The sequence below is a fragment of the Herpailurus yagouaroundi genome, unplaced genomic scaffold (genome assembly GCF_014898765.1).
Source record: "Herpailurus yagouaroundi ecotype Mexico unplaced genomic scaffold, PumYag 181, whole genome shotgun sequence".
In the NCBI taxonomy this organism is placed as follows: domain Eukaryota; kingdom Metazoa; phylum Chordata; class Mammalia; order Carnivora; family Felidae; genus Herpailurus; species Herpailurus yagouaroundi.
Genome location: NW_024412412.1, coordinates 6,073,582 through 6,089,037, shown reverse-complemented (window position 1 = coordinate 6,089,037; position 15,456 = coordinate 6,073,582). Strand labels below are relative to the sequence as shown.

Sequence of the window (15,456 nt, the reverse complement as noted above, 5' to 3'; positions counted from 1 at the left end):
TGCATCCCATAAGTTTTGGGATGTTTCCATTTTTATTTGTTTCAAATGTTTTTTATTTCCCTTTCAGCTTACTTGATCCAGTGGTTGTTCAGGAAACTGCTAATTTACATGTATTCATGAGTTTTCTCTTGTTTTGATTTTCTCTTGTTATTGATTTCTGGTTTATAATCACTATGCTTGGTATGGTCTAGTATGGTCCATATTTGGTATAATTTTAACTTCTTGAGTTTGCTACTAATTGTTATGTGGCCTAACATATGGTCTATCCTAAAAAAATGTTCCACATGTGTTTGAGAAGAATGTATATTCTGTTGTTGGATAGAATGTTCTGTATGTGTGTGTTAGGCCTATTTGGTTTATAGTGTTATTCAAATCCTCTTTTCACAGCTGATTATCAGTCTGGATGATTATGCATGTTTTGTAAATGGGGCATTTTATTCCTTAGCTGTTATTGTATTGCTGTCTATTTCTCCTTTTAGATCTGTTAGTATTGCTTTATCAATTTAGGTGCTCTGATGTTGGGAACATCAACATTTACAATTGTTACATCTTATGAGTGGATTGACCCCTTTATAACTTCATAATGACCTCTTTGTCTCTTTTTACCATTTATTTTTACCAAAAAAACCCTCTAATATTTATTCAGAAAAATACCTTTATCATAAATCTCTATTTTTCATACATAAAACAGTATAAATGAACTATGTTGGTATTCTTAGAACTTCTCTTGTATCTTTTTACCATTTTTTAAAATGTTTATTTAGTTTTGAGAGAGAGAGAGAGAGCACGAGAGCGAGCATGAGCGGGGGAGGGGCAGAGAGAGAGAGAGACACACACACACAGAGAATCTGAAGCAGGCTCCAGGCTCTGAGCTGTCAGCACAGATCCCCAACACGGGGCTCGAACTTGGGAACAGCGAGATCATGACCTAGGCCAAAGTTGGACGCTTAACCGACTGAGCGACCCAGGTGCCCCACCTTTTTACCATTTTTAATTTAAATTCTATTTTGTCTGAAAACAGTATGACTATGTCTATCTTTTTTGCTGTTGTTACCATTTCGTTGAAATGTTTTTTTTTTTTCCTATCTATTCACTCTTGGACTGTGTTTCTTTAAGTATAAGTTTGGTCTCTTGTAGACAGCATATCTATCTTTTTAAAATTCTGTCAGCTATTCAGTGACTTTTGATTGGAGAATTTAATCCATTTATATTTAAAAGTTATTAATATGTAAGGACTTAATATTGCCACTTTTTAATGTTTTCTGCCTGTTTTGTATATTAATTGTTCCTTCTTATCTTTGTAATTTGATGGCTTTTGGTATCAGTATGATTTGACTTCTTTACCATGTTCTTTCGTATAATTCTCTTGTGGTTATCATGAGGTTTACATAAGATATACATTTTTTAATGTTTATTTATTTTTGAGAGAGACAGAGAATGCAAGTGGGTTGGGAGCAGAGAGAGAGAGGGAGATACAGAATCTGGAGCAGGCTCCAGGCTTAGAGCTGTCAGCACAGAGCTCGACACGGGGCTCAAACTCACGAGCTGTAAGATCATGACCTGAGCTGAAGTCAGACACTCAACTGACTGAGCTACCCAGGTGCCCCATATATTTAAAAATTACAGCATTTTGTTTTAAATTGATAACAAGTTAACTTTAATAGGAATTTTATACTTTCGCTTCTCCCTCTTCTCACATTTTAGGTTATAATACTGTAGGTTACATATTAAAAAATATGTATCCCATAACAAATTATTGTAGTGATGGTTATTTTTAATATGTTTTTTAATTTTAAAGTTTTAAATGAATTACACACCACCATTACCTATTTGAGAATTTGTCTTTGACAATATATCGACCATGAACAGTGAGATTTATACCACCTTTATATATTTTAATGAGAACAATTAGTATCCTTTTAGTTTCATTCAAATAACTCCCTTTAGCATACTTCGAAGGCAGGTGTCTTAGTAATTAACTCCATAAGTTTCTGTTTGTTTGGAAAAGTCCTTATTTCTCTTTATTTCTGAAAGGCAACTTTGCCAGGTTTGGTATTCTTGGTTGACAGGTTTTTTTTATTCTTTTATTATTTTGAATACATCATCCCATATTCTCTTGGCCTGAAAAGTTTCTGTTGAGAAATCCATGCATGTTCTTACAGGGTTTCCTTTGTATGTAAGTGACATTTTTCTTTTGCTGCTTTCTTAATTTTCTCTTTGTGTTTGACTTTTTTTTGCAATTTAATTACATTGTTTTCCCCCTGTAGCCTTATTCAGGTTCAACTTATTAGGAACTTTAGGGCTTCATGTATCTGCATGCTAATTTCTCTCTTCAGGATTAGAGAATTATCAGCAATTATTGCTTTAAATATAGTTTGGCTATTTTTTCTTTCTCTTCTCCTTGTGTGATACTCATAGTGCATATAATATATCTTTGTATTTTGTCTCATAAGTTTTGTAGACTTTATTTACTTAATTTTTTTTTCTTTTTGTTCCTCTGGATAATTTTTCAATGTCCTATCTTCTAGATTACTAATTCTTCTTCATGGTCAACTTTGCTATTGATACTCTCTTGCATTCTTTAGTTGACTCATATTCTTAAGCTCTAGGATTTCTGGTGTATGCGTGTGTGTGTGTGTGTGTGTGTGTGTGTGTGTGTGTGTGAGAGAGAGAGAGAGAGAGAGAGAGAGAGGGAGACTTTTATTTCTTTGTTGAATTTCTCATTTTGTTCATGCATTGTTTTCCTAATTTCATTTAGTTGTCTGTGTGTTCTTGTAGGTTACTAGACTTCTAGAAGGGATTTATTCTGAATTCTTTGTCAGTTCATAGATCTGTATTTCTTTAGGGTCAGCCATTGGTGCTTTACTAGTTTCCTTTGAGGATGTACTGTTAACCCAATTTTCCATGATCTTTGATTACTTACTTTTATGTCTGCCTACTTCAGTAAGCAGTCTCTTCTTTGAGAATTTACAGTTTCACTTTGGCATTCTTCACTAGTCCGCTAAGCTTCGGTTTCTGGATTTTTCTGCTGGTAACATCTGTAGACATTTGCGACTTGTATTGGGTCCATTTTGGGGTGAAGCCACTGCCTGAGCTTTTGATTTGGGGCTGATGCCACTGAAAGATAACAATTGTACAGTCCTGATGGCTTTAGTCTCTGCCCAAGCATGACCGTTGAAGAATTATGCAGTTGCCTGCATTCTCTGGTCAGGCTTCCTAGACCGTTGGCATTGGGTCAATAATTAATAGCAGGTGGGGTTACGAATTAACTCTCCTACCCTGGCAGGGATGCAGAATGGGCCTGAATGCCTGCACATCTCAGTGTTTGGGTACCCAAATCAGGCAAGATTTTGCACCGAATTTCCTGGCCAGATGGGGTCACTGGTTTTGTTTTGCACGCGGATAAAGTCACAGGCTGTGCTCTCTCCTTAAGTGCCACTGTAAGCACAGCTATGAGATGCACTATTCAGCTCCTGTGTGCTCTGCTTAGGTTCCATGGTTGGGTGGGGTGAAATCTAGAAATCAGTGGGGCTACAATTAGTTTTCCTTTCTAGTAGGGCCCTTGTTCAGGCCTTAAGGCTGGCAAGGCTTTTATTGTGGGATAACATGATGGAGGACTATGCACCAAGATCCCTGGACTGATGGTCACCGAGTGCCTTGGACTGATGGGCACCAAGTTCCTTGGACTGCATGGGGGTAGTGACACTTGCCAGGCTCTCTGCTCATGTGCTGCTATAATCAAAGTTCCAAAATAAGTTACCCAGATTTCAAGGAGCTCTGGTTAGCTTTTCTGGTCTGGTCGGACTGGAAACTGTGTTCAGCTTTGGCCAGAGCTGTAAACTAGATTTTCTGCCAACTTGAGACTGCAGAAAAGGCTCCAGGACTGACAAAGTTTATTGTTTAATTATCAACGTTTATTTATTTTTGGGACAGAGAGAGACAGAGCATGAACGGGGGAGGGGCAGAGAGAGAGAGAGGGAGACACAGAATCGGAAACAGGCTCCAGGCTCTGAGCCATCAGCCCAGAGCCCGACGCGGGGCTCAAACTCACGGACCGCGAGATCGTGACCTGGCTGAAGTCGGACGCTTAACCAACTGCGCCACCCAGGCGCCCCTATTGTTTAATTATCAAATCAGAGAGACCTGTGTGCTATGCTCCTTCGATAGACGGGGCTACCATCTTGGCTCTGAATGCACAGAGCTGTTGTCTGGGTTCTCCACTCAAGTTCTACTTTAGTCAGAGCTGTAAGGTGGGAGACATTAAGATTCCTGGAAACTCTGATTATGGGTCACAGTTAGCAGGGTTGGTGCAGTGGGCAAAACTACGGATTAGCTTCTTTGCCTGGGTTGGGGGAAGGCATACAACAGACGCCAACACTGACAAACTAATCAGGCATACCTATACACCAAACTCTTAGGCTAGACTGTGTCACCGGGTTGGCTCTGTAGATGGCAGAGCCACTAGGCAGGTGCTTTATTCAAGTGCTGCTGGGAAAAGTAGTTCTCTAGGTGCTCAGGCTAAGCTTTCTCGCCAGGCAAGGCCAGGAGCCACCCTCAGCAGTGAATGGGGTTATGAATTAGTTCTTCATATCCCCCCTTCATCACAGAGAATGAGACCACATTATAAGGGTAAAAGGAGTAGCTACATGCTGACCACAGTGCCCCCTCTCAGGTCAGTGCAGCAGTATACCAGGAGTACTCGCCTGAGCCTATGGTTCCTCCAGTGGGAAAAGAGAACTCCCCAGCATCATGGGTCACTTCTTGGGGGTGGGCCACTCAGGCTTGCCCCTCAGGGATTGTAGGGGAATCTGTGGGGCTTGACCACTGGGAATCAGACTGTGACAGAGAAGGGAGGACTTTGCAGCTACCAGTACTCAGACCTTGGCAAATCAAATTCCTATTTGAAGCACATAGATAGTCGTTCTAACCAGCAGTCTTTCTCACGTGCAGTCAAGACAGTGGCACAGTTTCACGAGAACGCCATGGGGTGCAGGTCTTCCTGATTTGAGACCTGAGAGAGCCTTACTGCCTCTGTATTGTGGTCCACCCCTCTGCCCAGGCAGACTTCTACGTCATAACCCCACCATCCACTAGAAACAGAACACCAGTGAGGCTGGTTGGAGCTGACTCCTCACCCTTTCTTTGACACAAATCATATGTTCTATATGTTCTTGTGTGCCTTGAGTTTGTGTTTGTTTTGACCATCTCTTTTGAGGCCTCTTTGATTTTATTACATCCAGGGCTTCCAAAATTCTAAAATCACTGCATGGTCATCCCTTGTGTAAATGAACCCTAGTTTAGGTAACCAGTCTTTATTGGTGGACGTTTAAGTAATTTATAATCTTTTATTCCTACAAACAAACGGAAATGATGTTAATTAATTATTTGCACTTATGCGAGGGCAGAGGCACATGATCCATAAAGTTAATGAAACTTAAACTTCATAGTCCTCACTTCCATGGGTTTCGAATATTCACTTTCGTACCTAATTTTTTGTTTTTATATATTTTTACTGTCTAACTTTAATATATGTTTTCCATGTAACACTGTGTAAGTTTAAGGTGTACAGAAAAATGGTTTAACTTGCATACATTGTAAACGATTACCACTATCGGTTTGGTTAACATCCATCATCTCCTAAACAGACAATAAAAAAAATTTCCACATGTAATGAGAATTCTTAGAATATGCTCCTTTAACAATTTTCATATATATCATACAGCAGTGTTAATTATAGTCTCATGTTGTCCTTATTTCTTCTAACTGGAAGTTTGTAACTTTTTACCAACTTCCAACTCCCCCTTCCTCCAACCCCTGGCTGTAACCACAAATCTCTCTTTCTCTATGATTTTTTTTTTTAGATTCCACATGTAAGTGAAATCATACAGTATTTTTCTCTGACTCATTTCACTTACTGTAATGCACTGAAGCTTCATCAATGTTGTCACAAATGGCAAAATTTCCTCATTTTTTATGAATGAATATTTCCTTTTATGTGTGTGTGTGTGTATGTGTGTGTATATATATATATGTATGTATATATATAGGAGCTTTATATAAATAAAAATATAAATGTATGTATATATATATGAAGAAGCTTTATATATATATATATATATACACACACATATATATACACACATACAAGGAAATATTCAGTCATAAAAAATGAGGAAATTTTGCCATTTGTGACAACATTGATGAAGCTTCAGTGCATTATACTAAATATATATAAATATATATATTTTATAATATAAAATATAAGTTTTATATTATAAAAAATACATAAATGTATATATTTTATAATATAATAAATATATTATAAAGATATATATTTATATAATATATATTATATATAAAATATAAATATTATATATAAATATAAATATGTATTTATATTATAAATATATTTATATAAATATATATCGGGGGTGTAGTAAATCGGGGGTGCAGTTATCTTTTCAAGTTACTACTTTGTTTCCTATGGATATATTCCCAGAAGTGAAATTCCTGGATTATACATAGTTCTATTTTTATTTTTTTGAGGATCCTCCATACTGTTTTCCATGGTGGCTGTACCAGTTTACAATCCAACCAACAGTGCACAAGTGTTCCCTTTTCTCCACATCCCCTCCAGCATTTATCTCTTGTCTTCTTGATGATGGATCTTCTAACAGGCATGAGACTAAATTTCTGTTCAAGTTTTGGAATCGTTTGAAAAGGGTAGGTATTAACTCTTTTTTAAAATGTTAGAATTTGGGGCGCCTGGGTGGCGCAGTCGGTTAAGCGTCTGACTTCAGCCAGGTCACGATCTCGCGGTCCGGGAGTTCCAGCCCCGCGTCGGGCTCTGGGCTGATGGCTCAGAGCCTGGAGCCTGTTTCCGATTCTGTGTCTCCCTCTCTCTCTGCCCCTCCCCCGTTCATGCTCTGTCTCTCTCTGTCCCAAAAATAAATAAACGTTGAAAAAAAAAATTAAAAAAATAAAATAAAATAAAATAAAATGTTAGAATTCACTTCCAAAGCTGTCTAGTTTTGGACTTTTGTTTGTTAGAAATATTTTTATCACTAATTTAATTTAATTACTAGTAATACATCTGTTCAGATTTTCTATTTCCTTCTGGTTCAGTCTTAGAAGGTTGAATGATTCTAGGAATTTATTCATACTTTAGGTTTTCCAATTTGTTGGCATATAACTGTGTGTAATAGTATCTTATAATCCTTGGTATTACTGTGGTGTTAGTTTTAACTTTATTTCTGATTTTATATAGGTGAGTATTCTTTCTTGATGATCTGGATAAAAGTTTATTAATTTTATCTTTACAAAGGACCAGGTCTTAGTTGTTGTTTTTTTTTTTTTACAGCCTCTATTTCCTTTATTTATGCTCTAATCATTATTATTTCCTTCCTTCTACTAAATTTGGATTTTGTTCTTTCTTCTTTAGTGACTTTAGGTGTAAGGTTAAACTATTTCTTTGGGATTTTTTCTTGAGGTAGGTCTATATTACTATAAACTTTCCTCTTAGAATTATTTATGCTGTGTCCTGTAGGCTTTGAAATGTGTGAAATTTTGAAAATTTTCACTTGTTTCAGCATATTCTTTCATTCTTTCATTTTTTTGTTGAGCCATTGGATGTTTAATAGAATGTTGCTTAGTCTCCATGTGTTTGTGTTTTTTTCCTGTTTGTTTCCCTGTAATTAATTTCTAATTTCATACCTATTTGATGAGAAAACATGCTTGATATGATTTCAGTGTTCTTAAATTTATTGAGATTTTTCTTGCGGTCTAATAACATAACAGGTGATCTATCCTGGAAATGTTCTATGTGCACTTGAAAAGAATTTATATTCTGCTGTTTGGGGATAGAATGTTCTGTATGTATCTGCTAACTCCGTGTAGTCTTGTGCATCCTTCAAAGCCACTGTTTTCTTCTTGATTTTCTGCTTGGATAATCCATCCATTGAGGCAAGTGGGGTGTTAGAGTCCCCTACCGTTATTGTATTACTGTCAACTTTTCCTTTTATGTCTGTTAATCTTTGTTTCATATATTTTGATGCTCCTATGTTGGCTGCATAAAAACTTATAATTCTTATATCCTTTTGTTATATTGATACCTTTATTAATATATAATGTGCTTATCTGTCTCTTGTTATAGTCTTTATTTTAAAGTCTATTTGTCTGGGGGCGCCTGGGTGGCGCAGTTGGTTAAGCGTCCGACTTCAGCCAGGTCACAATCTCGCGGTCCATGAGTTCGAGCCTCGCGTCAGGCTCTGGGCTGATGGCTCAGAGCCTGGAGCCTGTTTCCGATTCTGTGTCTCCCTCTCTCTCTGACCCTCCCCCGTTCATGCTCTGTCTCTCTCTGTCCCAAAAATAAATAAACGTTGAAAAAAAAAATTAAAGTCTATTTGTCTGAAGGAAGTATTGCTACTCTAGTTTTCCTTTTGTTTCTATTTGCATGGAATATATGTATATAGTCTTGGGTATTGGGCAGACTGTTTCCAGGGTCACTTGTGCAGCCTGCAAAGAAATATTGTTGAGTGACTAAACAAACATTTGTATCAAGATAATTAGTCCTGGACTGATTTATAACATCTCTAGTAGGTTTGAAGGTGTATTCATGGAATCAAACCATAGTGTTTGGTTATAGTATTTTTTGGTATGTTACCTCAGAAGGATTCAGTGACATTTTTATTTTCAATATGAAGAGAAAATTTTCCCTCCAGTAGCCTTATTCGGGTAAAGAATAGATCCTGAGCTTCCAAGAAGGTGTCCCAATACCAAACTGCTCTATCATAGGAGGACGTAGTGTGATTTTGTTCACTTGTTGGTGGATATCATTCCCTTTTTTACATCCATTGTCCAGAGTGGGCCCACCAGGTACTTACACTGGCAGGAACAAAAACTACCTCAGGTTCACTTGCGTTATCTAGATGTTGACCTAGCTAGCACTCAGATAGGTTAGTTAAGGTGGCCAGGGTTTGGAAGACTGGTGTGAGTGGGTATTTAGGTTGTGCTGGAGTTGTTGAAAAAGCAGTGAGTTTTAGTTAAAATAAGACACAGTTTGAAACAGCCTATAGCGGAGGAACAAAGGAAGAACGAGTCAAGATAAGCAATTTCTTGCCCATCTTTGTGTAAAAAAAAAAAAAAGTTTAAATTTCTGGATCAGAGAATTGCCAGGTCAGGGAGAGAGAGAGGAAGTTTTAAGAGAAGATAAATGGAGATAAAGTTCTTGATTCGAGATGTTGGACAAAGCTATCTACTGCATGATGTCATTCACTCCTAGAGCCTGAGTGGGCTCTGAAAGATCCTCAATTTGAAGTCACTCCCAGAGGTGGTCTTCTGATTGTCATACGGGTGATGAATTGGATCCAGCTCAGTGTGTCTCATGTCAGTGCAGGAAGATTTTTATTTCGATGACAACGTAGACGGTTAGCCGTACTTCCTAAGGCCTTTCCCACTGCCGTAGTACATCTTTTCTTACAAAACCTTTGATGTTTTATGTACTCCATCTCCTGTACTTAGCTGTAGCTCCACAGAATAAACTCTCCAAGCCTGAGGTTGGTCCTGGATGGGCTCTTGCCATGTGAGGTGACCTATCCCCAAACCTACTACAAAGTAGCTGGTGCTGAGTCCTGAAGAAGAACAGTGCAAAGTTGTTTCCATGCCCCGGCAAGAACTGTCCTGGTGGTTCCATGCGCCATATGCGCCTAACGTAGCCAGGGGATGGGTTCAGCTGCCTTTCCATGCCTGGTCTGGGAGTGCTGTCCTTACCCTTCCATTCTGGCTGCCAAAAGTAGAGGAGCTCTGAGCAGGCGAAGTTAAAGGGGGGCACGGGGCAAGCACAGCCCCACCCAGGCTGGCCAGGTACCCACTGCAAGGGGCCTGAGACTCAAACTACACTCCACTTTTAAAATTTTCTCTTAGTTGAAGTTCTCACTATGTTCATTCTTTTCCCAACTTTGGTGAGCATTTTACGACGATTCATTTGAACTCTTTGTCGGGCACGTTGCTTACCTCTATTTCATTTACTCCTCTTTCTGAGGTTTTGTTCTATTCCTTCCTTTTGAAGGAATGTCCCTGTGTCTCCTCATTTTGTCTGAGTCTTTGTGTTTGCTTCTATGTATCAGGTAGGTCATGCAGGTCTACTAGACCGTAAGGAGTTTTCCAGAGGTACAGTCTCTCTGATTATCAAAACCAGGTGCTCCTGGGCTATGCCCTGTGAGGTTGCATGTGCCCTGCTCTTGTGTCTGGGCCATGAGTGCTGCATGCAGACTAGTGGAAGGGTGCAGAACCCTGGCCTGACTGGCGGAAATGACTGTCCCTGATTGCTGTAAGCAAATGGTGGGAGGTGCTGGCCCTTCATGTGGCTGGATCAGAGGCCCAGCTGCGTATACTGGTGCATGCAGTTGGGTAGAGCTCGTTCCCAGTGTGACTGGATGTTAGGCCCAGCCAGGTATGTTGTGGCTGTGCTGGTGGGTAGGGGCAGCTTACCTCCATCAGGGTAGGAGCCATTTCGTTGGGGTACCAGTCCTAGTAGAGGCCATCATCTCAATGTGGTGGGGTGAGAGCCTCTTTGAAGGCCTCTCCAAATCAACCTCTTTGGACGAGCCATTTGGACACAGCAGTCTGCAGGGGGACACCAGGGCAGGATGACTATTGGTAGTAGGGTAGACAGAGAGTGTCAGGCACCTACCAGCATCAGAGCAGCTAGGTAGAAAGAAAGCAAGAAAAATGGCCCCCACCAAGCATTTTTTTCCCTAGAGGAAGTTTCTACAGACTCTGCCCCTCAGGCACCCTCCATAAAATCAGTCAATATGTCACCTTCAGGTATGACCCAGGTGCTTTTTTTTTTGTTACATTTTTTAAATTATAGTAAAATGCATGCAACATAAAGTTTAATATTTGAGCTATTTTTAAGTGTATAGATGAGTGGTTTTAAGTACTTTCATATTGTTCTAACGCCGTCACCATCATCCATTTCCAGAACTCCTCATCTTGCAAAACTGAGACTATACCTAGAAAATGACAACTCCTCTGATCCTCTCCTCCCAGCCCCTGGCAACCTCCCTTCTCCTTTCTGTCTATGTGATTTTAAACTTCCACCTTAGTGCTCCGTCTTGGGGGCTGTGAGTTTGTATGTGGACCTGTTAAAAACAGTCTCAGTTTCCTATAGCCTTCAGCCCTCCTAGAGTTAAGTCCTGCTGATTGATCTTCAAGGCCAGACATTTTGGAGGCACTTCTTCCTGGTGAAGGGCCCAGGCTGGGGATTTCCCCATATGTGGCTTGAATCCCTTTTTTTCTCAGAGAGGACATCTGTACCTTGTGATATCCTTCCTATTTGCGGATTTCTTCACTGGTCAGTCAGAGTCCCAACCAGATCCGTTCTCTGTCACTTCGATCCTTCTTGATGTGGCTTTTTCTTTATATCTTGAGCTGTAGATAGACTGTGATGCTAGGTTTCACGTTGTTTTCAGAGAGACTTCTATATGTGGGTGGAAGTAAGTGAGCTCAGGATGTTCCTACTCTGCCATTTTGACTGAGCTGCGTTGTTCTTTCTTGTTGTTGTTGTTCTTTTCAAATTTTTATATAAATTCTAGTCAGTTAGCAGACAGTGTAATATTGGTTTCATTATTCTTAAATGTTTGGTGACATTCACCTTTGAAGACTTATAACAAATATCCTATCTTCCATGTTCCTTATCCTTTCTTCTGTAAGGTTGATTTTTTTGAAGCTCTCTATTGAATTATTTTATGAAGTTACTGTGTTTTTTGGCTGTAGAATTTGTAGAATTTGTTTGATTTCTTGAGGTTTTCTATCTCTTTGTTGAATTGGCATTTTTTCCATGCATTGTATTCTTAATTTTGTGTAGCTATCTGTGTGTTCTTATAGTTCTCTAAACTTCTTTAAGAAAATTATTCTGAATTTTTTAACATTTCATAGATCTGCATACTTTTGGGTCAATTATCAGAGCTTTATTTATTTTTTTAGGTTCCTTTGTTTTGAGAGAGAGTGAGAGAGTGGGGGGCGGGGAGGAGCAGAGAGAGGAAGAGAGAGAATCCCAAGCAGGCTCTGCACTTTCAGCGTGGATCCAGATGTGGGGCTCAAACTCATGAACCCCAAGATCCTGTCTTGAGCCAAAATCAAGAACTGGACACTTAGGGGTACCTGGGTAGTGCAGTCGGCTGAGCGTGACTCTTGATTTTGGCTCAGGTCGCGATCTCACGATTTGTGAGATCTGCTGACAGATCAGAGCCTCCTGGGGATTCTCTCTCTTGGTTTCTCTCTGTCCCTACGTGCGCGCTCTCTCTCTCTCTCTCTCTCTCTCTCTCTCTCTGTGTGTGTGTGTGTGTGTGTGTGTGTGTGTGTGTCTTTCTCTCTGTCTCTCAAAATAAATAAACATTAAAAAGAAGTCTGATGCTTAACTGACTGAGCCACCCAGGAGCCCCTATTAGAGCTTTGTTAACTTCCTTTGGTGTTGTCATTTTTTCATGATCAGTTGTTTTTCATATTGGCCTCTATAAATGAGTAGGTGGTGTTCCCTGCCAGACGTTGTGGCTTCACCTTAGCACAGACAGTTCCGCAGTCAGCTCATTTTGTGTTTCTGGACACATGTACTGGTAGCATCCTTGGGTCTGCTGGGTCTGCCAGCAGGGTCCACATTGGAGTGAGGCAGCTGTTTGAGTTCTGAGTTAAGGGGTGTGGGGCTATGACCCTGGCTGCCAATAGCTGGATAGGACTGTTTGCTTCATTCCCTGTCCCTGTGAGGCTGTGACAGGCACTTTAGTGTTTATGGTTTCGCATCCTTTTTTCTTAAAGATGGCCGTGAGAAGTGAATAAGCTTCAGGCCCCACACAACTTAAATTTATGCCTATGCGAGTCTATCTGTAGGATAAATTAATAGAAGTGTGATTTGCTGGGCCAAAGGTAGGCACATTCATGATGTTAAAGACCTTATTAAATTACCTTCCAGAAGTTGGAAATGTACATTCCCAATAATGAAATATGAGGGTATCTGTTTTCTACATCTTCGCTGGTATGTTAGGAAGGGTTATCAGATTTTTCAGTCTTCACCAACTTGATAAGGGAAAAGAGGAAACTCCTACTTGTTTTGTGCATTTTTGTATGCTGGAAGCCGAGCCACTTCATAAATGTAAGAGCCACTGAATCTTCCTTTTAGTGCCTTGTATCTTCAAATATGTTGACTAGTCTTTCCTTCGGTTTGTAGAAGCTGTAAGTATAGTAAGGGAAACATACCTTTGGTAATATGAGTTTTATATCCCCCAGTTTCTTGCTTTTCTTTTGCCCACGGTGGTTTTTATTTGCTTATTAATTTTTTTCTGCAGACTTTTAAATGACTGTCTTTTTATAGTTGATGGTTTTGTGGAATAACTGGAAAGATGTTTCCTATCCCTGAAAAAAAAAAAGAAAAAGAAAACGTATCTGTATATATCCTATTGGTTCTGTTTCTCAGGAGACACCTAATACAGGTGGTATGTAAAATAGTTTTCGATTATTCATCATCCCTTCCTGAAAGAGAGTAAAATATCCCCACCCCTTGTCAATTTACCTGCATAGGTATGTATATATGCATGCATAAGGTTGACATGTGTGCTACAATAAAACACATATATGGTCTGTGTCCCCAGTTCCTTGCGGAAAAAAAAAAAAAAACTCATAGAGTTAATGGGAGTGTTGTTGTTGTTGTTGTTAGTGAGATATCTCCTACCTCTAGATAACTTATAGATGGAAGGTGTTCACCAGAAAGGCCAACCAGGTGATTGGAGGGTTGGGACTGCAGGAGAGTTCAATCTTTAGGGAGGATTTTGAGTTGAATCATGTGGCCGAAGATTTAATCAGTCATGCCTACATAATGACACCCTAATAAATATTCTGTGTACTGAGGACTGGTTGAGCTTCCTGGTTGCTGAATGCATTAATGTGCCTGGAGGGAGATGTGCCTTGATTCTACGGATGGGGAACATGGATACTCTGTTGCATTACAGACCTCATCCTTTTTCATTTGGATGGTTCTGATCTATAGCCTCTAGAAGAGACCTGTGATTGTAAGCAAAGCACCTTTTTTAAACTTCTGTGGGTCATTTTAGCAAGGTATTGAATATAAAGAATTTGTCAGAGCCACCCAGACTTGTCGCCAGTTGTTTGCAAGCACAGGTGACCTCAACCCACACTGCAATATGGCTGGTGTCTGAAGTAAGGGTAGAATTGTTTTGAACCCTTAACACTCTGGAGTCTGATGTGAACTCTGAGTAGGTAAGGTCAGAAGAGGGGTTTCAGTCTACACCATAGGAATTGAAACAATAAATACCATGAGACTCACTTCTATGAGTGAAATAAAATGCAAGAGGTAGCAGAGCAGACGTTGTAAAAGACAGTCTGTTTCTAGTTTCAGTTCTGTTTCTCTGCCCAGATGGAAACTGTTCCTTTAGCCTGGGTCCTGAAGCAAAAAACATGGCATAGAGCTGTAACTGGGTTATACCTTTGGGCATAAGTTGGCTGTGGGGGCGGGGGGTGGGGTGGGGCTGGTACAGTTATAATAAACTATTTATAATAAAACTGTTAGTCACTGTTGGGATTTGGGAGTTGTTTGCTGCAAGAGGATAACATAACAGAAGCTGACATATGTATCCCTCCAAATTGTTTCCTTTACTTCCTTATCCATGAAGCCATCAAATGGCATTGTATCTACCTAGTCCCTCAGCCAGAATCTAGGAGTCACTCTTGAGTCTATTTCCCTCCCTCTACACATTGAGCCCAGCTTTTGGAAAATTCTATCAGTTCTAGTACCAAAACATATCACGAATACACTCAAAATCTTTACTGTGGTGGTCACCTCTTGCCTACATTCCCCAGACGACTGCCAAACTCTCCTAACTCGTCCCCCGCTTCTGTTTCGTCCCCTTCCCATTCATTCTCGAAAAAGCGGAAAAAGTCATCATAAAAGATGAATTGGGTCATGGAATTGTTTTTTGTTTTTTTTTCCACTTAAAACCCTCCCTGGGGTTTAGCTTCAGCCTGTTACCTACAAGTGGTGCCTAATCTGTACCTTGCTTGTTTCTAACCTCCCCGCATCCCAGTTTCTTGCTTGCTTGTCTCGTTCCAGATACAACAGCCTTCTTTTGTCCTTCAGATCCATTCATCTTGCTCCTACCTTGGGATCTTTGTGTGTGTTATTTCTTCCATCTAGAAAGCTTTTCCTCTGAGTCTGTGAATGGCGAATTCTTTCTTTCTGAGCTGAAATGTCCTCTTCTTGCAAGGCTTTGCTGACCCCCCTGTCTAAAGTAATTCCTCTCTCTGCAGTTCTGATCTCCATTCTTCTTTCTTTTGTTACTTACTGAAACATAGATATTTTAACCTGACTTCCCTGTAAAACCAGTTTACTTTAAGAGAGCAGGGACAGTTGCTGTCTTGTTCGCTGTGTTTTTCCCCTGGGGCCTAGCA

General features: G+C 39.8%; 1 pseudogene; it reads right to left on the bottom strand.

Moving 5' to 3' along the window:
* Positions 1 to 15,155, bottom strand: part of LOC121040003 (succinate--CoA ligase [ADP-forming] subunit beta, mitochondrial-like) — a 67,616-nt pseudogene extending 52,461 nt beyond the window's left edge.
* Between the last annotated feature and the right edge of the window lie 301 nt (positions 15,156 to 15,456).